Source organism: Muntiacus reevesi, chromosome 20 (genome assembly GCF_963930625.1).
Source record: "Muntiacus reevesi chromosome 20, mMunRee1.1, whole genome shotgun sequence".
NCBI classification, from domain to species: Eukaryota; Metazoa; Chordata; class Mammalia; order Artiodactyla; family Cervidae; genus Muntiacus; species Muntiacus reevesi.
In genome coordinates, this window is record NC_089268.1 from 43,608,414 (window position 1) to 43,628,291 (window position 19,878).

Genomic DNA, 19,878 nt, shown 5'->3' on the forward strand with positions numbered 1-19,878 from the left:
CAGTCATTAAATCTTAAATCATGTCCAACTCTTTGCGACCCCATGAACTGCAACATGCCAGGCTCCCCTGTACTTCACTATCTCCCAGAGTTTGCTCAAATTCACGTCCACTGAGTCAGTGATGCTATCTAACCATCTCGTCCTCTGCTGCCCCCTTCTTCTTTTGCCTTCAATCTTTCCCAGCATCAGGGCCTTTTCCAATGAACTGGCTCTTTTCATCAGTTGACCAAAGTATTGGAGCTTCGGCATCAGTCCTTCCAATGAATATTCAGGGGTTGATTTCCTTTAGAATTGATTGGTTTGATCTCCTTGCAGCCCAAGGGACTCTCAAGAGTCTTCTCTAGCACTACAATTCCAAAGCATCAATTCTTTGGTGCTCAACCTTCTTTCTGCTCCAACTCTCACATCCATACATGACTGTTGGAAAAACCATAGCTTTGACTACGTGGACCTTGGTCAGACTTGCTCTTGGAGCTGCCTTAAATCAGTTGGACTACTGGGCAGTTGTCAGGTTGTCTTGGAAACTATTTCTAGTCTCAGCCATTGGCAGTAGGAATACCCAGCATGGAGTCCTAGAGTTCACTGGAGTGCAGGGTAACCTAGCACATGCTTCTTGTTGAACACATTGTCCTTCAAAGTGTCACGTTCATAGTTGGTACTTTATGAATAAGTTGACTAATTGAGTTAATCTTGTCCTTTGGTTAAATGACAGTCGTGGAGATAATAGTTACGATCATGTAAGGAGTTGGAGAACTACTGCAACGGCCGTGTCTGAGCTGGTTTCTCCCCTGGGCCCCGTTCATTCTCCCAGCGAAGCCGAACCACTCTTGACTCTCATGAACATCTCTAGTCTGTCCACCTTTCTGTCCCCTTGTACCCACATTGCCGTGCTGCTTAGATAATGCACGTAAAACTCTTACTGCAAAGCCTGGCACATGTGGAGTATTCAATAATGGATAGATAGAAATGTTTGCTGTGAATAATTGAAGAAAGTATAATACAGCTGTTAAAACCTTTCAGGGCCTTCCCATCACCCTTCGGATCAGAATCAAACCTCCTTCTGTGGCCGACAGCTCTATCTGCTGCCCGCTCTCCCCCTTCACTTAGGGACACTTTCCTCTGTGATGACTTACTGGCCAGATTGACCTGTCATGTTTTGGACCCGCCACACTTCCACACACCCCAGGACCATCCTGTGTGCTGTCCGTCCTCTCTCACTTTTTCTCATCCTTAAGATTTTGGCTTAAATGTCATTTCAGTGAGGGCTTCTCTGGTCTCGCTATTGACAATATGTCCCCTCTCATTATTCTCTGTCATAAACTGCGTTTGATTACTTCCCAGACCTTCCACGACCTGAAATGCTATCTCTCTCTGTTTACTTGCTTCTCCACTGACTCCCCAATTAGACCCTAAGTTCCAGAAGGAATGATGGGACCATGTGTGCCTGGCACATGGTTGATGCTAGAAACACACAGTCAGTGTTTGTTGAATGAATGAATGAATAGAAAACTGACCATTGATCCTAATAAATATACAGATAGCGATGCTAATGATGGGGTAGGTACGTGGCCTTCACGTGCCAAACGCTAAACTGCATGCTTAGCGTTCATCATCTCATTTAGCCCTTTCCATGGTCCAAAACAGATCTTTGCCTGCTGGGGAAGTGAGCCATGTAATCAGTCAACTTGCCCAGATATTGAAGCCAAACTGCACAGGTTCTGGTCTGTTACTTAAAGGCACATCCTCCCCACTCCATTGGGGTCCCAGACATGGACAGATGCCCCACCTCGAGGGAAGATGAGGATGGGAAGGTGTCCCAGGTCTGCAGCCACCTGCGGGGCCGGACCACCCCTGGTGGCATCCAGGTGCTGAGAGCTTTGTATTGTGTTCTGAGCTGGGGTGGCCAAGACAAGGTGGGTGGAGGGGATGGGCTGTCAACCATGCTGCCTTCATGTCTGTCGAGACAACGCCCTCCCGTGGAGGGGATGTCGGGGATGAAGGATCTCAGTGGGTGGAAGGGCAGGGTGGACAGCCTGCAAAGAAAGGTCACGTTGCCCGTGAGCAGGCATGTGCTAGAGCGAACTCGTGAGGAGACACGTGTGTTCAAGGTCTGGGAAGAGTGGAAGAGGGGCGGGGGATCAACTCTTAAGAGGACATGAGAAAGGGAGGGGGTCTGGGTCCAGCCTCTGAGGCGTATTTTAAGTGTCCTTCCCAAGAAGGGCCACACGCTGGAGAGCGACCTGAATCCAGGCCGTGAAGAGCGAGTCCTTGTGGCAGACAGGTGGGCTCCTTCCCTGCCGCTGGGTTCCTGGGACATCATCCCGCTGCCCTGTCCCTTCAAGGCCGGGTCTGTTTCCCGCTGGGACACAGCAGGTGGCCTTCTGCTTCCAGCCACGCGAGCTGGGGTGACAGTGGCCGGCCCTCTGAGTTGCAGCCTTTCTGACGAACACCATATTCATGGCAGGCTAGGGCCTCTCCCTCTCTTGCCTTTTTTAAAAAAAAATTGGGATGTAGTTAATTTACAATATTACGTTAGTTTCGGGTGTACAGAAAGTGATTCAGTTATACGTGTATATATATTTATTCTTTCCCATCGTAGGTTATTATAAGAGGCTGAATACAGTTCCCTGTGCTATTCAGGAGGTGCTTGTTTATTTGATACCTAGTGGTGTGTATCTGTGAATCCCAAGCTCCCAGTTTATCCCTCCCCGACTCCCTTTCCCCTCTGGTAACCCTGGTTTATCTTGACTTGGTTTTCTATGTCTGTGGGTCTGTTTCTGTTGCATAAATAACCCCTTCCCTTGTCTTGTTTGAAATTAAAATCCCTTGCTCTTACTGAACCTGTCTCCCGCCTCAGTCTGAGTATCCTGATGGCTGGCATCAGCTGAGGGGCGCCCTTACAAGTCCAGGCCCGTGGTCTTGACGGCTGACGTGTGTATCAGGCGCTTCCTGCATGCCAGGCCCTTTCCACGACCCCCAGTGACGTGGATGCTGTCTATCCGTCTCCACGGACAGCGGGGGTTGTGGAGGCCCGGGGATCCTGTGAGAAGGGCTTGAGGTCATGCACGGGGCGAGTGGCAATGTCGGGGTTTGCTCTCAGGCTCGCTGTCCCTGACACCGTGCTGGGTAGGGTGTCAGGGCAGAGTCAGCCGTGACCACCCTGGGCTGCCACGCGCCCCTCCCACCCCGTTTCAGAGCAGCAGCTCGGCTGGTCGGCCTGTCCAGTCTCTGCTGGCGAGCTGTGTTTAGCTGGGTGGATGGGCGGCGGGGCTGGCTGACTCGGGCGCTCTCCAAATTCTTAAGCACTGATGCCGGTGTCACGCGATCTGGGCCTCCGTCCCGTGTGACCGCACTGCCATCTCGAGTCATTCCCAAATATGCACATGCCTTCTCCCCGTCCACAGGGCGAGATGCTAGTGAACAGGGCTGTGCTTTGTCTTTCTCCGCTGGTCTCCCCAGAGCCCCTGGCCTGCCAGGGCGTGCTTAGAAATGGCTCAATGCCAGTTAGCCTGACCAGGGTACAGAGAAGCCTCCTCTTAGGTGGGAGGCTTCTACAGGTGGACATAAGTTGCATTGGACTGGTATTAACAAGTCCAGTGGCATTAAACAAGTATTGGGACTGGTATTAACAAGTCCGTCTCTGTTTGTAGAACAATTGTGGTTTGCTTTGGCAACTCTTAAGCCGAGGAAAACATCACCTGTAGACCCCAGAACCTGATTTCTGGGATGTTTTAGGGGCTGATCCATCTCATGCCTTTTCTTTTCTTTTTCTTAATTTTTAAAAAATACTTACTTGGCTGTGCTGGGTAGTAGTTGCGGCATGTAAGATCTCGTTTCCTGACCAGGGATTGAACCCTGGCCCCCTGCATTGGGAGCATGGCGTCTTAGCCACTGGGCCACCAAGGAAGTCCCTCTTAGACCTTTCCTACTGGCCTCTTTGCAGTGAGCATCTTTGTGCTGCGTAACTCTCAAAGGCACTTCTCAGTAATGTGTTCCAAAGACAGAGCCAAACTGAACTCTGAGATTGAGCCTGGTTTGCTCAGTGGAGTCTCGGGGGCTGATCCACCAGGTTGTTTGTTTGCTTCTGCAGTGGGTTGGTTCACCCACGTGCTTGCTTGAGGGGAGTGCAGGCTGTCGGACGGGCTGGGCGGTGGGAGCTGGTATGGCCTTGGTGGGAGGGGACAGTTAGTTGCATGCTTCAGGGCGGTGTTTTCCTTCCCACCCCCAGTTTGGCCAAAGAATGCTCCGACATTCTTTTCAGGTTGCCTCACCCTTGGCTTACTTTGGATAATGAGAGTAAAGAGCTGAATTCCAGCCATGTGGGAGCTCCCAGTGCTTCTGGACTCAATCCCTCTGTGGGTACCTTCCATTAGAAGTGATTTTGATAGTTATTCTTGGACCAGGCCTCTTCTTTTGGTTATCCTTGGCTGACGAATGCATGCTTGTTACTCTTCATTGTCCCGGCCGACGCTGGCCGGGCCCGTGTACCTTGGTGGCAGGAGAGAGTGGAGACCACTGACAGCTAAACAGTCCCCAGCAAGCGGTGACCTAGGCCCCCGCCGCCTGTCCCAGGAGGATTTGTGAGCCTGAAAGTTTACCCCTGTTCCCTTCTCCAGCTGCCCGAGGGAGTGTGAAAGGGTCAGGGCACCGTGGGCAAATGCTCCACCAAACCATTGGCCGGAAACCTACGAGAGAGAGAGCGTGCCTGGAAACAGCAGAAAATAGTCTCGGGGGGCAGAGTTTTGGGGGACGTGATGGCCAAGGCTAACGTGATGACGGAGCCTGGGGTGGAGGGGCCATCAGCCTGGGTGCACTCGGTCCTCTAGTACAACTTCTTGCCCAGTTCAGATTTCCCTGGGCTTCTTGTGCATACCGTGGATGCCACTGAGACCGCCTCGAGGACTGACCGGTACTGAGCAAACAGCGTGCTTGTTGTCATAGCAACCGTGTCACATCCCTCAGATGCTGCACTCTCTGAGGCAAACAGGATCCCAAGGGCTTCTCAGATGCGGGTTTGGTGGTGGCCTTGCTCTTCACCGCTTCTCTGTTGCAACTTTCATGCTTCCAAGAAAGGAGGCAGAGGTACTCAGATGTTGCGGGGCTCTGAACTGTGTGATCCCAGAGGGGGTAAGATGAGGGGAGTGGAAAGCAGACACGTTCTCATTGATTGTTCATCCAGAGGCTGATTCTCTCACCCAAGGACCGGCACCCCTGGGATAAGACTGACAAGAGGTGGGGAGGGGGCTGATGTTAAGAATACTTTATATCTGATATCACCAGTCGGATGCCATGCTGGCTCTGCTTCTACATGGATTCACACTGACTGAACATCAGTTCTGCTAAAATAATGGTCAACCTTTGTGTGTCTTAGTTTGCCAGGATTGCCATGACAGAGTACCGTAGATGGAGTTGCTTCAGCAACATTTATTTCCTCACGGTCTGGAGGCTACAAATCTGAGGTCAAGATGTTGGCACAGTTCGTTTCTTCTGAGGCCTCTGCCCTTGGCTTGTAGACAGCCACCTTCTCCCTGTGTCTTCATATGGACTTCCTTCTTTACACCTCTGTGTCCTAATCGCTCCATCTTTTAAGGACACTAGTCATACTGGGTTAGGGCCCAACCTCATGACTAATTACCTCTTGAAAGACCCTGTCTCCAAGTGCAGTTACATTCTGAGGTCCTGGGGGTGAGGACGTCCACATCTGAATTTCCAGGGACACAGTTTGGCCCCTAATGTGCATTATGGGCTCAGTGATATTAATGGTAGAAGTGGTCCTCGTGTCCTTCCTGGGTCCTGGGACTGTGCTCGGCACTCCTTGAGGACCTTCTCCTCTAATCCCTGCATTAGCTCTAAGGTAGCTACGAGTATTCGCCCCATTTTACAGCGGAGAGAACAAGGACACGAAGAACTTGAGAACGCGGCAGAGCCAGAACTGGACATCCTGGTTCCAAAGTCCGTGTGCCGAGCATCTCTGTGCAGCCTCGGAAACACAGGCTTAGCCAGCTCTCTGATCAGAGGCTGTCGGGGGGAAGTCTTGCTTTAATTTGTTGGGAGAAGAAAATGCCGAGATGCTCTTTCACCCGCAAGTGTGGTTCCTCTCGCAGGCTAGGAGGACAGCCTTTGTCCGTGGGGCCATCCGCCAACCTTTCTGCGCGGCAGAAGGTCCCCAGGGGACCCTCTGTCCCTGCATCTGAGCAGAGGCCGCCGAGGTAAGCAGGGGAGAACTGAGAGCTGGCGTGTCTCGTCCTCAGCCCGTGGAGGACGAGGCGGACCGACGGCCAGAGGCCAGCCCGGAGCTGCTGTTTTCACAGCTGGCTTCTCTGGTCCTAGCTGTCCCTTTGTCTGGAACCTTCCATCTGTTGCTCCTTGTTCCTCTGGCAGGGCTGGGAGGCAAGGTCAGCGGCTGAGACAGCTACCGGTGAGCTTGGCTGTTGGGAGGGCCCTAGCTCTGCCTGGTGAGAGCTTGAGGCCTTACTGTACTGTAGGGTATGAGGCCCTGGTTACTTTGAAAGCATTTCCGCCATCACCTTTATTAAAAACATCATCAAGATGTTTTTAATAAAGATGGGCGCTTAGTTGTCCAGACAGAGGGCGAGGGGTGGGGTCAGGTGGTAGGTAAGGTTTTGGTTCTCAGTGTCAGGGCAGCCAGACGTGTCTTTTCTTCCCACCCTCCTCTTCCTCCTTCGCTCTTTCTCTCCTTTTTCATCCAGACTGTTGAGACCTCCGTCGGTCTCTCCTAGGAGCCCCCTGACATGAATCCTGAGCTTTCCCACTGTTCCCCACTTTCCTCCTGCCAGCATCCTTGGTGACCAGCGCCCTCCTCTCCTCCTTCCTTGTTACTGTCAGAATTTGCCAGCACTGCGTACATGATCCCTTCTTCAGAGGTCAGCTAATCTACCCAAATGCAGGGTGAATGAACCACCTTGGGTGTTAGAGCCTAGCCCTGGGCAACTGAATCCAGAGCACATATCCCTTATCTTGACCGAAGTGGTGTCTCCAGAATGTCAGGGAAAAGAGTTCAGGCCTCTTAGGTCCTGGGATTTTATTTCCCTGAGTTACTTGCCATTCTGAAGAAGCCCCTGATGGCTCAGTGGGTAAAGGATCCTCCTGCCAATGCAGGAGACACAGTTTCGATCCCTGGGTCAGAAAGATCCCAGCTCACTCCAGCATTGTTGCATGGAGAATCCCTTGGATAGAGGATCCTGGCAGACTGTAGTCCAAAAGGTCACAAAGAGTCAGACATGACTGAATGACTAACCACACACCTGCCTTTCTGACATCATTTGCCTCAGCTGGCCTTGGACGCCCATGCTGCCTTCAGAATCCTGCCAGGCTCAAAACGTGAATCTTTTCAGGAACTCAGCTGATTCTGTTTCATTTCAGTTTCTTTCTTATCTGTCGAGTTCCAGTACTAGAATCCTCTTTACTAAAGCTGCTGGATGGTAAACTCACTCTTAAGCTCTTTCTTACCTATAAATCTACCCCTCTTCCTACATAAAAATACTACTGGATAGTGATCATGTAACTTAGTGATGGGTGTTTGATGGGACTCAGAGTTTCATTTTCCTCTTCGGGTTTTTTCTGGGTTGTTGACAAAAACAAATTCATAAATATGTGTCATTGCTCCAAAAGGCTTTAGAAAAGCCCCTGATGCTGGGAAAGATTGAAGGCAAAAGGCAAATAAAGTCATCCCCAGATAAGTGAACATTTCAGTAAGCAAATATCTCAGCCCAACCAAGGCAGACACTAAAGACGCTGAAGGTGAAGTGCTCGAGGTCTGTGCTGGCCTCTCCGGTTGATGAAATCTTTCGTTTGCTTGTGGCAGGATTTCATTCTGACCCACTGTCCTACTTTCCCTCAGGTCCTAAGTTACTCACCTAAGCTCCTTCTTGTGGCCGCCTTCTCTTTTCTCCCTGCCAGGTTCACATGGGCAGACTCTCACGGGCAAATATAAACCTTTACTGGAAGAAAAAGTACCAGTAGACAAAACACCGTCTCGTCACAATTAACAGTGGTTTTCTTTTTTTTTTTTCTTTTCCTGTAAGCGAAATGTGCCCCTTATCAAACTTCTGCTTCAAACCAGAGGGAGAAATCAGAGGAAGCTGGCCTCGCTGCCTGAGATAAGGCGCTTGCTGTATTGTGCAGAAAATGTAATTAGGCACAAGCAGATGATGGGCCCTGCCTGCCTCCAGGCCGAGGAGGAGAGGCAGTTAACCTCCGCCTGCCTAGCTGGGGCCCAAGGTCATGTTCAATTGTGTTCTGACCCGGCAGCTATTTCCTCAGCTGGAGAGCGAAACTGTCAGTTCACGAACATTCTCTACCTGGAGACAAACGCTCCTGAGGGGCGCTTGGCGCCTCTCCCTTCTGCGGTGTCGGGTAGCGAAGGGCACGCTTCTCGCATACCTTCGCCGGATCACAGTTTATCTGGGAGCAAAGCCAAGCACTCCATCCTTTGGGAGCTGACCCGAGAAGAGCTCTTCTGTGAACTTCTGCTGTCTGGTTGGGCAATCTTGGAGAGTCGGTTGGGAGGGTGTGAGGAGGGAGGGAGTTGAGTCAGAGTCACCCTATCTATTTCATCACCAGCCACGTTAGACAAAGGGTTTGTGTCCGCAGTTCTCTCCTGGTGCAGCTCAGTGACTCAGGAAAAGCCATCTGACTAAATCCTGTTGCAATAGCTTATCCCCTGAACCCCGTTGGTTTCATCTTAATTTTCCTCCAAATTAATGTCCCTCCAGTTTTCCTTTTGCTACTTAGAGCCTCATGGCCACACTGAAGGTATTTGTACAAAACCCAACCTCTGCTTTGAGAAGGTTTTGATGCTAAGATAAGCCATCTGAACAGGGTGTTGCAAAGACACTCCAAAGAGAGGAGACAAACGGGTTTGTTTTTAATATGATCCTTTATTCAGGTGTTTAAGTCAGTCTGGCCAAAAAGTGCTGCTCTGTGTCCAGCCTGGAGTAAGCAGCGTATAGAGGGAGTTGGAGACAAAAGTAAGTGAGGGAAAAGGATGTATCTCTGCATCCCAGGAGCCTGTAATCTTGTCAGGGATGTGGGATTCTGCAGCAATAAGAGAGGTAGGAAGAGCCAGAGGCTGGCTTCTCAAAATGAGAGCCAAATAGCAGCTGTATGAGGGTTCTCTGGAGAATCAGAACTGATTGGAGATAGATTTATATCTGTGTCTATATCTGTCTATCTATATCTCATAGTATGGTGTAATTAAACAACGCCTTGTCTGTTTCCCCATTGACCATTGACAGGATCACTTATTACACACCACTTTTATCTACAACTTCTGGAGATAAACACTCTGTCTCAGCCCATGGGTCTCAGCAAATATTATAGGTGTAGCACAGACCCCTGGTTATCCCTCCCCTCCCCCAAGTCAGTGCCCTCCTTCTTCTCTAGTCACAGAACCATAAACTTTCACCCGGACCCATGGTTGCCAAGAGTTAAAAAAGAGATGGCTCACAGGAGATTAGGTCACCCAATCACAGAGGCTGAGTCCCAAAGCTGCAGTCAGTAAGCTGGAAACCCGGCCGAGCCAATGATGTAGTTCCAGTCCAAATCCAGTGTAAGTTCTAGTCTGAAAGCCAACAGGCTTGAGACTCAAGAAGAGCTGATATTTGAGTCCAAAGGCAGGGAAAGACTGAGGTCTCAGCTCAGAGAGTCAGGCAGGAGGAGGTCCTTCTTACTCAGCTTTCAGACTGAGGTCTTCAGCTCATTAGATGAGGCCCACCCACATTGGGGAGGACAGTCTACTTTGCCCAGTCTACCAGTTCAGAGGTTAATCTCATTCAGAAACATCCTCCCAGATACCCCAGAATAAAGTTTGACCTCATGTCTGATCGCCCTGTGACCAGTCAGGTTGACACACGAAATAACCATTACAGTGGGGTTCTCTGTTTTAGGGGGTATTGTCCTTTCTTTCCTTCAACAAATCTAAGCATGTAATTTTAGCTACCATAACCCAGTTCCAAAATAGCAGTTTGTTCTTCACAGCAGCCCCTCTGAAAGAGGTCTGATATTCCACGCTGTCTAGGATCCAGGAGCCTCTGTCTTGTTGCGCCATCATCCCTGGGGAGTTGTCCTTGGCTTCGTGGCCCAAGATGGCCTCACCTCTGTCAGTATTCACACAGGAAGGAGAGAGGTGGAGAATTGCACCATGGGAAATTTACACTTTACTTCTACTCACATCCTATTGGCTGGAACTTAGTCACATGGCCAAATTCCAATTTACTGCAAGGGATACTGGGAAATAGTTTTTAGTCTTGGCAACAGAGGAGCCTGGCAGGCTACAGTCCATGGGGTCACAAAGAGTTGGACATGACTAAGCACTGCACACAGGCTTTGCTGAGACCCCTGCTTGGGGCTGGAGATAGAGGGGTGTATAAGATACAGTCCTGCCAGTGGCCAGTGGGGAGATAGAGCATGTTGGGTAATAAGTCCTACCACAGGCGTAAACCCAGGCAACCCAGCTAGAACACAGTAGTCAAAGAATGCTTCCTAGTGCGCCACTACATGGCATTTTAAAGGGCAATTGTGTTAGGTCCAATGGGTTGAGAGTCCATTTTCTTAAACCCCAATTTCAGATGGATGTGTATTTTTCCCTTCTTTGCCAGTCAGAAGTCTGAATTCAGAAGGTGAGGTTCAGATCTTGGCACTTCATGTCAAATAAGGGGATCAGAAATATTCCTGGAAGTGTGAATCAAAAAGAAGTAGGATTCCTTCCCTTTTCCATCTGTCTCTGTCTCCTTGCTGCCTCCCCCGACCCCCTGCATTGGTTTAGTCTGGGATGAGGGAGTTCTGCAGTCCCAGCAGGAATGTGGGGGTCTGCTCTGTGCGTGGGGGGGCTCTTGCTGGCCTTGTGTAAGATGCTTGTAAAGGGTTTCAAGGTGGGGGCTGGGGTAGGAGTGGGGGGAGTGAGAACTCTTACATAATGTGGTAAACAAACAGCAAGCAGACGTTTTGTTTTCCATTAGCTGGGGAGGCCTTTTGTTTCCACTAGAAATGGGAGCAGACGTGAAAGCAATTAGTGTTAGTGGCTTTACCGTGATGTCCCTGGAGCCAGCGAAATCCTGAGGCCAGATGTCTGTACTTTCCTGATTCCTTGTTCAGAGAACATTCGTGAGTTATTTCCGCCCCTGTCCAGCCCACCTCCTGCCAAAAAGACCCAAAATATCACAGTTGGGAGAACAGAATATTCCTTGAGGAGCAGAGGCAGAAGGCCTGTTTTTTGGAGCTGGAGAAGGTGCCTCAGAAGCTGGAGAGTGGGGGTCAGGATCGGTAGGAAGAGCCTCACCCCCCGGGAGTTCAGGCCACTGTTGAGTGGGGCCCCAAGCTTGAGGCGAAGATGAATAATAGGAGTGGTGATCGCTCAGCCCCACCTACTCTTCTTTGCTTTTCTTTCTACCCTGTCCTGTCCCACCCCCGGCTTGCATGGAGTTGTTGTTCGTTTAGTCACTAAGTCATGTCTGACTCTTCAGTGACCCCCTGGACTGTAGCCTGCCAGGCTCCTCTGTCCATGGGATTTCCCAGGCAAGAATACTGGAGTGGGTTGCCATTTCCTGCTCCAGGGGATCTTCCCGACCCAGGGGTTGAATCCTGAATTAGCAGGTGGATTTTTTTACCACTGGGTCACCTGGGAAGCCAATTCATGGAGTAGAGAGGATGGAAGTAGAAACCATAGCAGAAAAGGAAGCTCTGAGTATCCTCTCTTCCCCTGTGCACTGGAATCATATGATCTCAGTTTCACTCCATCTCAAACTTCAACATGATCCTTGTCACCACCGTGACCACCAAAGCCCCAGAATCTGCCACTTAAATAGTTTCCAAATGTTGGTGTTCTTTTCCTGTATAACCCCACTTCTTCCTTTAAGGTCTCACAGTGCATGGTCTGTGATTGGTTTTCTGTATATGTGCCGTCCAGTTCGCAAGCCACTGACCATGTGTGGCTGCTGAGCACTTGAAATGAAGCCATTCCAAATGAAGATGTACTATAAATGTAAAATACGCACCGGATTCCAGGCACTTCATTTGGAAGAAGAGTATAGAACATGTTTCTTTTTAACTTTTTTCATGAGACTATTAGAAAATTTAAGGCTTCCCTGGTGGCTCAGCTGGTAAAGAGACTATTAGAAAATTTAAAATTCCACAAGTGGCTTGCACTTATAACTTTTGTGATACTTCCATTGGGACAGGGCTGGTCTGTGTTATCTTTTAAAATATTTTAGAAACATATTTTTTAAGTTATTGAAAGTATTAAAAAGAACTTTAAAGTCTTCCAAAACTTTAAAAGTCTTAAAAAAAAAAAAGAAGAGGCTCCCCAGACATTTGTAAGAAAGTTGGACAGTCAACAAAAATTTCTCTGCGTTTGAGATAGAGTGTAGAAACTTAATCACCTTGAAGGACCAGACAGTGATGTAAACAAGTGAGATATGCCTGAGGTTATGTAATAAAGGAGGGCTTCCCAGTGGCACAGTGGTAAAGAATCTGCCTGCCAGTGCGGAGACGCAAGAGATATGGGTTCGATCCCTGGGTCGGGAATATTCCCTGGAGAAGGAAATGGCAACCCACTCCAGTATTCTTGCCTGGGAAATCCCATGGACAAAGGAGCCTGGTGGGCTACAGTCCATGGGGATGCAAAGAGTCAGACACAACTGAGCATGCACACACATATACATTAAGGAATGGTGGGGCTTGTGGTTCACTGGGATGAGGTACCTCATGTTAAAGCATCCAGATTCAAAATTTTAAGTGCTGGTTGCTCCACAGGCAATGTCTTCAGGTAGAATTTGGCTCAGAAGACTCCAGGATGCTATTCTTGGGCCCTTTGAAACAAACTGTTTTACACTACAGATTCCATCAAAATTATCTATTGTGGAGAATTCAAGTTTTGTAAATTGGAGTTTCTCTTTTAAATCTTGAAGTGGCCTTTTACATTTTGCACCCAAGTCCACACGTACATTCGGTAGCTTACATGTTCTTGTACCAAGAACATGGCTGACAGTGAACTCACATGGCCTGAGTTCATGTTTTGGGAGATGCCAGTGTTGCCATGAAATTAAGACGCTTACTCCTTGGAAGAAAAGTTATGACCAACCTAAACAGCATATTAGAAAGCAGAGACATTACTTTGTCAACAAAGGTCCGTCTAGTCAAGGCTATGGTTTTTCCAGTGGTCATGTATGGATGTGAGAGTTGGACTATAAAGAAAGCTGAGCACCGAAGAATTGATGCTTTTGAACTGTGGTGTTGGAGAAGACTCTTGAGAGTCCCTTGGACTGCAAGGAGATCCAACCAGTCCATCCTAAAGGAGATCAGTCATGGGTGTTCATTGGTAGGACTGATGTTGAAACTGAAACTCCAGTACTTAGGCCACCTGGTATGAAGAGCTGACTCATTGGAAAAGACCCTGATGCTGGGAAAGATTAAGGGCAGAAGGAGAAGGGGACGACAGAGGATGAGCTGGTTGGATGGCATCATCGACTCAATGGACATGGGTTTGGGTGGACTCCGGGAGTTGGTGATGGACAGGGAGGCCTGGTGTGCTGCAGTTCGTGGGGTCGCAAGGAATCGGACGTGACTGAGCGACTGAACTGAACTGAAGTGTTGCCTAATATAGCTTTTGTAACAACCCCATGAGGTTGATTGTATCTTCACTGAAACTCAGCCAAATTAAGCCATCTACTTGGCCATAACAAGGAAGTGGCAGAACGGAGGTTTAACTCCATGGAGTTTGGATGCCATGGTCCTATCCTGCTAACACAAGAGTTAGTTTTAGCTTTTGTCCTTAGGGATTTGATTCATTTTGAGTTAATTTTTGCATGAGGTAAAGGTCCAACTTCATTCTTTTGCAGGAGTATATCTAGTTTCAACATCACTTGTTAAAAAGACTGTTCTTTCCCCATTGAATGGTTTTGGCACCATTGTTAACCATATGGTTAACCAGTTAACCATAAGTGTGAGGATTTATTTCTGAATTCTCAATTTCATTTCATTGATCTATTTGTCTGTCCTCATGACAGTACCATGCCATCATCATTACTGTAGTCTTAAGTTTAAAATCAGTGTATGTTTTCCAACTTTGTTCTTTTAAGATTGTTTTTGCTCTTCTGGGTGTATTTTCCTATGAGTTTTAGGACCAGCTTATAAATTTGTAAAAAAAAAAAAAGAACGAGGGAGACTTTGATACAAATTGTGTTGAACCTGTAGATCAGTTTGGGTAGTATTGCATCTTAGTGATACTAGGTCTTCTGATCCATGAACATAGGATATCTTTCCAATTAGATAAGTCACTTCTCATTTCTTTCAGTGGTTTTTTTTTTTTTTTTTCCCTGAGTTTTTGGAGTACAAGTTTTACATTTCTTAAATGTATTTCTAAGTATTTTCCCTTTTTGATGCTGTTATTAAGACTTGTTTTCCTAATTTAATTTTCAGATCATTCATTTCTCTGTAAAATTTTAAATATTTAAGTAGCATCCAAAATGGGAGAAGGCAATGGCACTCCACTCCAGTCCTCTTGCCTGGAAAATCCCATGGATGGAGGAGCCTGGTAGGCTGCAGTCCATGGGGTTGCTAAGAGTCGGACATGACTGAGCGACTTCACTTTCACTTTTCACTTTTATGCATTGGAGAAGGAAATGGCAACCCACTCCAGTGTTCTTGCCTGGAGAATCCCAGGGACCAGGGAGCCTGGTGGGCTGCTGTCTGTGGGGTTGCACAGAGTCAGACACAAATGACGCGACTTAGCAGCAGCAGCGTCCAAAATTCTGGTATGACATTCTACCTATAAATACCTAAGTTAGCATCTGTTAGTTCCCTCCTTCCCTCACTTTCCAGTTAGCCACCAGGCCACTATTGGACCAATAATAATTAACAAGAATCACTCATTCTCATTCATTACACAACCCAGATTCACATTTCTGTGATTTTCTCTAGAACGTCTCCTCATGGCTGGTCTTTTCAAATCAGGATTCAAACAAGTCCTCCCCTTAAGCCTGGCAATCATATCTTTCAAGTCTCCTTCATTCTCTAATTGGCTCCCCTTTTCTCTTTTTCTGGAATTGAGGATTTAAGTCTATCTAATTCAGGCACAGTGAGGCTCTGACCTTATACAAAGCTAACATCTACAGGCAGATTGTTGTTGTTTAGTCACTTAGTTGTGTCCAGTTCTTTGTGAGTCATGGACTGTAGCCCACCAGGCTCCTCAGTCCGTGGGAATGTCCCGGGCAAGAATACTGGAGTGGGTTACCGTTTCCTTCTCCAGGGGATCTTCCCTACCCAGGGATCAAACCTGCATCTCCTGCATTGGCAGGCAGATTCTTTACCACTGAGCCACCAGGGAAGTCTAACATCTCCAGTCAAATAATCCTCACTAAATGGAATCAGAACCCTCCTGCTTCATTGCAGATAAAGAAATGTGAAACAGAATCATTTCCTCTGGCAGTAGGTCCATGGGTCTGCACAAGTGTGCGATGTTGGCTCTCCAAGCACCTGTTGAGAATAATCCCTGCTGAAGATACTGGACACACCACCATTGTTTCCTACCCCTCCCCCCATACTTGAGCCACAGAGACTAATTGTTCGAGGGGGTGATACAGAAGGCTGTCGCTTATCTCACTTTACTTATTAGGATGGAGAGTTAGAGTCCCCCTGCCCTGGGAAAGAGTTTTTTGCTCAGGGCCTCTTAGTGTTCCCACTTCTCATCCCTGGCCTCCAGTTACCAAATGTGATTTTCTCACTGTTCTTCCAAGTTTCTTCCCATTTCTCATCATTTAAAATTTTGGTCTAGAAGGGATTTCCCTGGTGGTTCGGTGGTTAAGAATCTGTCTTCTCATGCAGGGAAGGCAGGTTCAATCCCTGTTCAGGGAGCTAAGATCCCAAAAAGTAAAAATTAAAATCTTGATCCGGGTAGTAAGACACAAGTCTGCATTTAGGGTCAAAGCAGGGCTCACAAGTGGAAAAGTCCCTTAAGAGTATGGCATGTGGCTAAAAAAAAAAATCCTGCTTTTGTGTTTTTCCATTGGTTGCACTCCATTCTGACCAAATGTGTGCGCTTTTAATCATTGTATGTTGGTGGATTACTCCTGACTCATACCATTCCTGTGGGGGAGCCATTAAAATATTTCCCCATCCAGGGTAGTCAGGCACCAGTCCATCAGCATAGAAGCCACCTTGGAATTTGGCTGTGGAGCTGCCAAGCCTTCTACTTGCTGGACCTTTGGAAGGTGGGAAAGGGTCCTGGGTGATGGGGAGATACTCAGAAATCTCAAGGCAGAGGCTAAATTTGCATGACTGTGTGCTCAGTCATGTCCGACTCTTGAGACCCCATGGACTGTAGCGCACCAGGCTCCTCTGTCCAGGGAATTATCCAGGCAAGAATACTGGAGTGGGTTGCCTGGGGATCTTTCTGACCCAGAGATCAAACCCTTGTCTCCTGTGTCTCCAGCATTGGTAGGTGGATTCTTTACCACCATTCTACTTGGGAAGCCAACTGATAAATACATGCTTTAATTTTTTTCCACCCCTAATTGGCTGTGTACTGGCAAAATATTGGCCCCAGCATTGTGCCCACTTCCACGTCCTAGCCTGTGCTGTGTCTGTTCTAGAGCCTCCACTTTTTATCAAGTCTTCATTCTCTCCGCAGTAGATCAGGAGACCAGGGGTCTCTCCTCTGCATGAAAATCTGCATTCTCACGGTTTCATAGATGATAACGCCTTTAGGGTGAAACTCAGCTTCTTAGTGATTACCTGATTTACTGTGTAGAGGATTCTAGAAGAAAGAGAAAAGATGCCTTGGCCTACCCAACAGGGAAAATGCCGAAGACATCACACACACATCCCTCTCTTTGTCCCTTTCTGTTTCTCTCTTTACTTAATGGATGTGTGCTTTACATACAATAAAATTCATTCATCTTAAGTGTGTAGTTTGAGTTTTAATAAATGTTTGTGCCTATGTAACACCACCCCAGTCTCAGGATATAGAATATCTCCATTACTCCGGAAAGCTTCAAGTGACCTTGGAGTCCATGTTCCACCCTCCCAGCCCCAGCCCGGTACCCACTGCTGTGCTTTCTGTCATGACAGCTTACTTTGACCATTGAACAGTCTCAGATAAATAGTCGTAGAGTGTGGACCCTTTTCCATCTACCTTCTTCCACTCAGCCTAGTGTGTCTGACATTTCTCCATCTTGCTCCATGTCTTGGGAGCCCATTTGTCTTTCTTATTGAGTGGATTCCATTTTTTGGGTGTACCACAATTTCTTTATCTATTCAGCCGCTAACGGACATTGAGTTGTTTCCAGTTTGAGGGCTTTTGTAAATCGCTATGAACGTTCATGTTCAGGTCTTTTGTGTTGCTAGATGGCTTTCTCCTCAGTACATTCCTGGGAATGGAGTTGCTGGACTTTAGGACTGATGTATGTTTTACGTTCTTAAAAAATCTGCCTGCTTTCCAAAGTGCCTGTGAAGCCCTTTTCTTTCAAATGCCTGGCATTATTACTCACTGGCTCATGCTTTGCACTAGGAGAAATAAAGAGAATGAGCAGAGTCGACTAATGTCTGCAGCTTTTTTGTCAATGGAGAGATTTTTTAAAAAGACTGAGTCCCTGAATGCCCCTTGATGGTTCTTGTTCTGGGGCGCTGGTTCATGTGAACCCTGTCTGGCAGGAAGTGAGAAGTTCCCATTAACTGAGAAGCTGAGGAGGGCTAATGTTTTATATAGATATATGTATGTATATATGTTTTTATATATGTGTATAAAGCACGTACATATACATAATGTATATTATATATAATACATATTACATGTGTTATATATACTATACATATTATACAATGCATATTATATATGCTATGTATACTATGTATTATATGTATAATAAATACTATATCACATAATTTATAACCATACAGTAGCTAGCGTGATACAGTTAGTGGCTGCCTATGCCAGCAGTCAAACACGGCTGTGAAGACTCTAGTGCTGGCAGGTTTTCCTAAACCCAACTTTTCGGACTTTCTTCTGAAATGTTTAAGAAAAGAGAATGCATCCTTTAGGAGACAGAGGGAGTATCTGGGGATGTGGTTTCTAGGAAGACATTTCTTCTTCTAAAAATTAATACAAAATTTGTATTTGTTTCCACATGTCTGTGTTTATTTTAATATAAAATAGACTTAATATAAAAATGTTCACACCCCACCTCCCCCCACAAACGGTCACGTCAAAATGCTCCAGGGAGAGGCACACAGGCCAGTGTGTCCTGACACGTCCCCTGCGGGAGCCCGCATCCTCTCATGACTGCTCATGAGTTGTTCTTTGGCCAAGTGTGTTTCCTGTCCCCACCTGTTCTCCTGTTCTGCCTGTGGCTTCTGACGTGGCGGATGGAGGCGAACGTTTGCCCTGCCAGATGCTGTCGAGGCCTGCAGTCTCTCCCGGGTCCCCTCTGGGTTTTATGATCCGTTCTGCTTCCCAGCCTGCGGGCTATGGCAGGGGCTGCCCCGAGATGATGGAGGGCCTGGGAAGTGAGGAAGTGAAAGCAGGCCGTGGCAGGGCGGGTGAATTTCTCACAACAGGCTGCCTGTCTTCCGGTGGAGAGCAGAGAGGCCTGAAGCCAGACACCCCTCTTTCGCTTCGAGGCCAGCTTCTGCGGGGCCCACGGTCCCCGGTCGCTGCTGGCTTCTCCCCGAAGAATTCCTCCTGGTCGGCGCCCTGCGCTGGTGCCGTGATGGTGGCAGGTGCCCTGGTCCTTGCTAAGCGCTTTTCTCACGGGCCTGTCCGTGCTCTGAAGGTGGGGTCTCCCCGTGGATCACCGCACACCTGGGACCACTGCCTATCCAGAGCGTTTCCCCTCCTTCTGGGAGGTAACTCTCCCTTCCTCTGACATGAAACATCAGGCGTTTGCTTCCTGTGGCTGCTGTCACGAAGAGTGCCAGGGACTTAAAACAACACGGGCTTGCTCTTGGAAGTGAGACGTCTGAATTCAAAGTGCCGGCAGGGCTGCGTTCCTTCTAGAAGCTTCGGGGAGAATCCTTTTTTCCAGCTTCTAAATGCTGCCTTGGTCATATTCCTTGGTAATGACTTTCTCACATCCCTCCGACCTCTTGATTCTGTGACATGTCTCCTATCATGCATTCTGATCTCTTTCCTCTTACTGATAAGGACCTTGTGATGACATCAGGCCCACCTGGATAATCCAAGCTAGTCTCCCATCTCTGGATCCTTACCTTTGTCCCGTCTGTCAAGTCCCTTTTGCCATCCTATGAGGGAACGTTCATAGATGCTGGGGATTCAGATGTTGACTTTCAACCTATCACCACAGGAGACACAGCAGCTTTGGTACTAACTCCTGGGAAAGTCTCCGTGTCCTGTAGGAGACCATGCTCCTGGTACACCCTGCAGACACTCGGCATGGCACTCGCTTTGAGAGGCGCATTTGAAAGCAGGTGGCCACTCGGCCCGGGGTTGACATCCTGACCTGTGACCTCTCACAGGTGAAATAGACTGTCTCTGAGCCTCCACTTCCTCATCTGTAAAATGGAGGCCGTCACCTAACTTTGCAGGGAAAAGATAAACATCTTTACCGTGGTCAGAAAACAGTAGGTGCTCGATAAAAGATGCCTATAATCATTTGGAGAATTTCTAGTGAACTGCCTACAACAGGGACTGATACCATTCCTCAGCTTGGTTTGCATGTTGGGGAGTTTCATAGGTATGTCCGTCTGTGGTTGTGAAAAACGTACGAAACATATAAATGCTGTTCCCCAGGCTCCCGAATTCTAAATCCACTTCTGCACATTTGAAGAGGGCAGGCGATGGTGACACACTAGGATGACCTTCCTGTGTTCCCCTCTGCCCACCTTTAGTCACTCTAGGGTCAGCAG

At 48.0% G+C, this 19,878-nt stretch overlaps 1 protein-coding gene across 1 annotated transcript in view; it reads left to right on the forward strand.

Annotated features, from left to right (window-relative positions):
* The window catches only part of GFOD1 (Gfo/Idh/MocA-like oxidoreductase domain containing 1), a 100,311-nt gene that overhangs the window by 49,322 nt on the left and 31,111 nt on the right, over positions 1 to 19,878 (forward strand). The gene's annotated exons all lie outside the window — the stretch shown is intronic.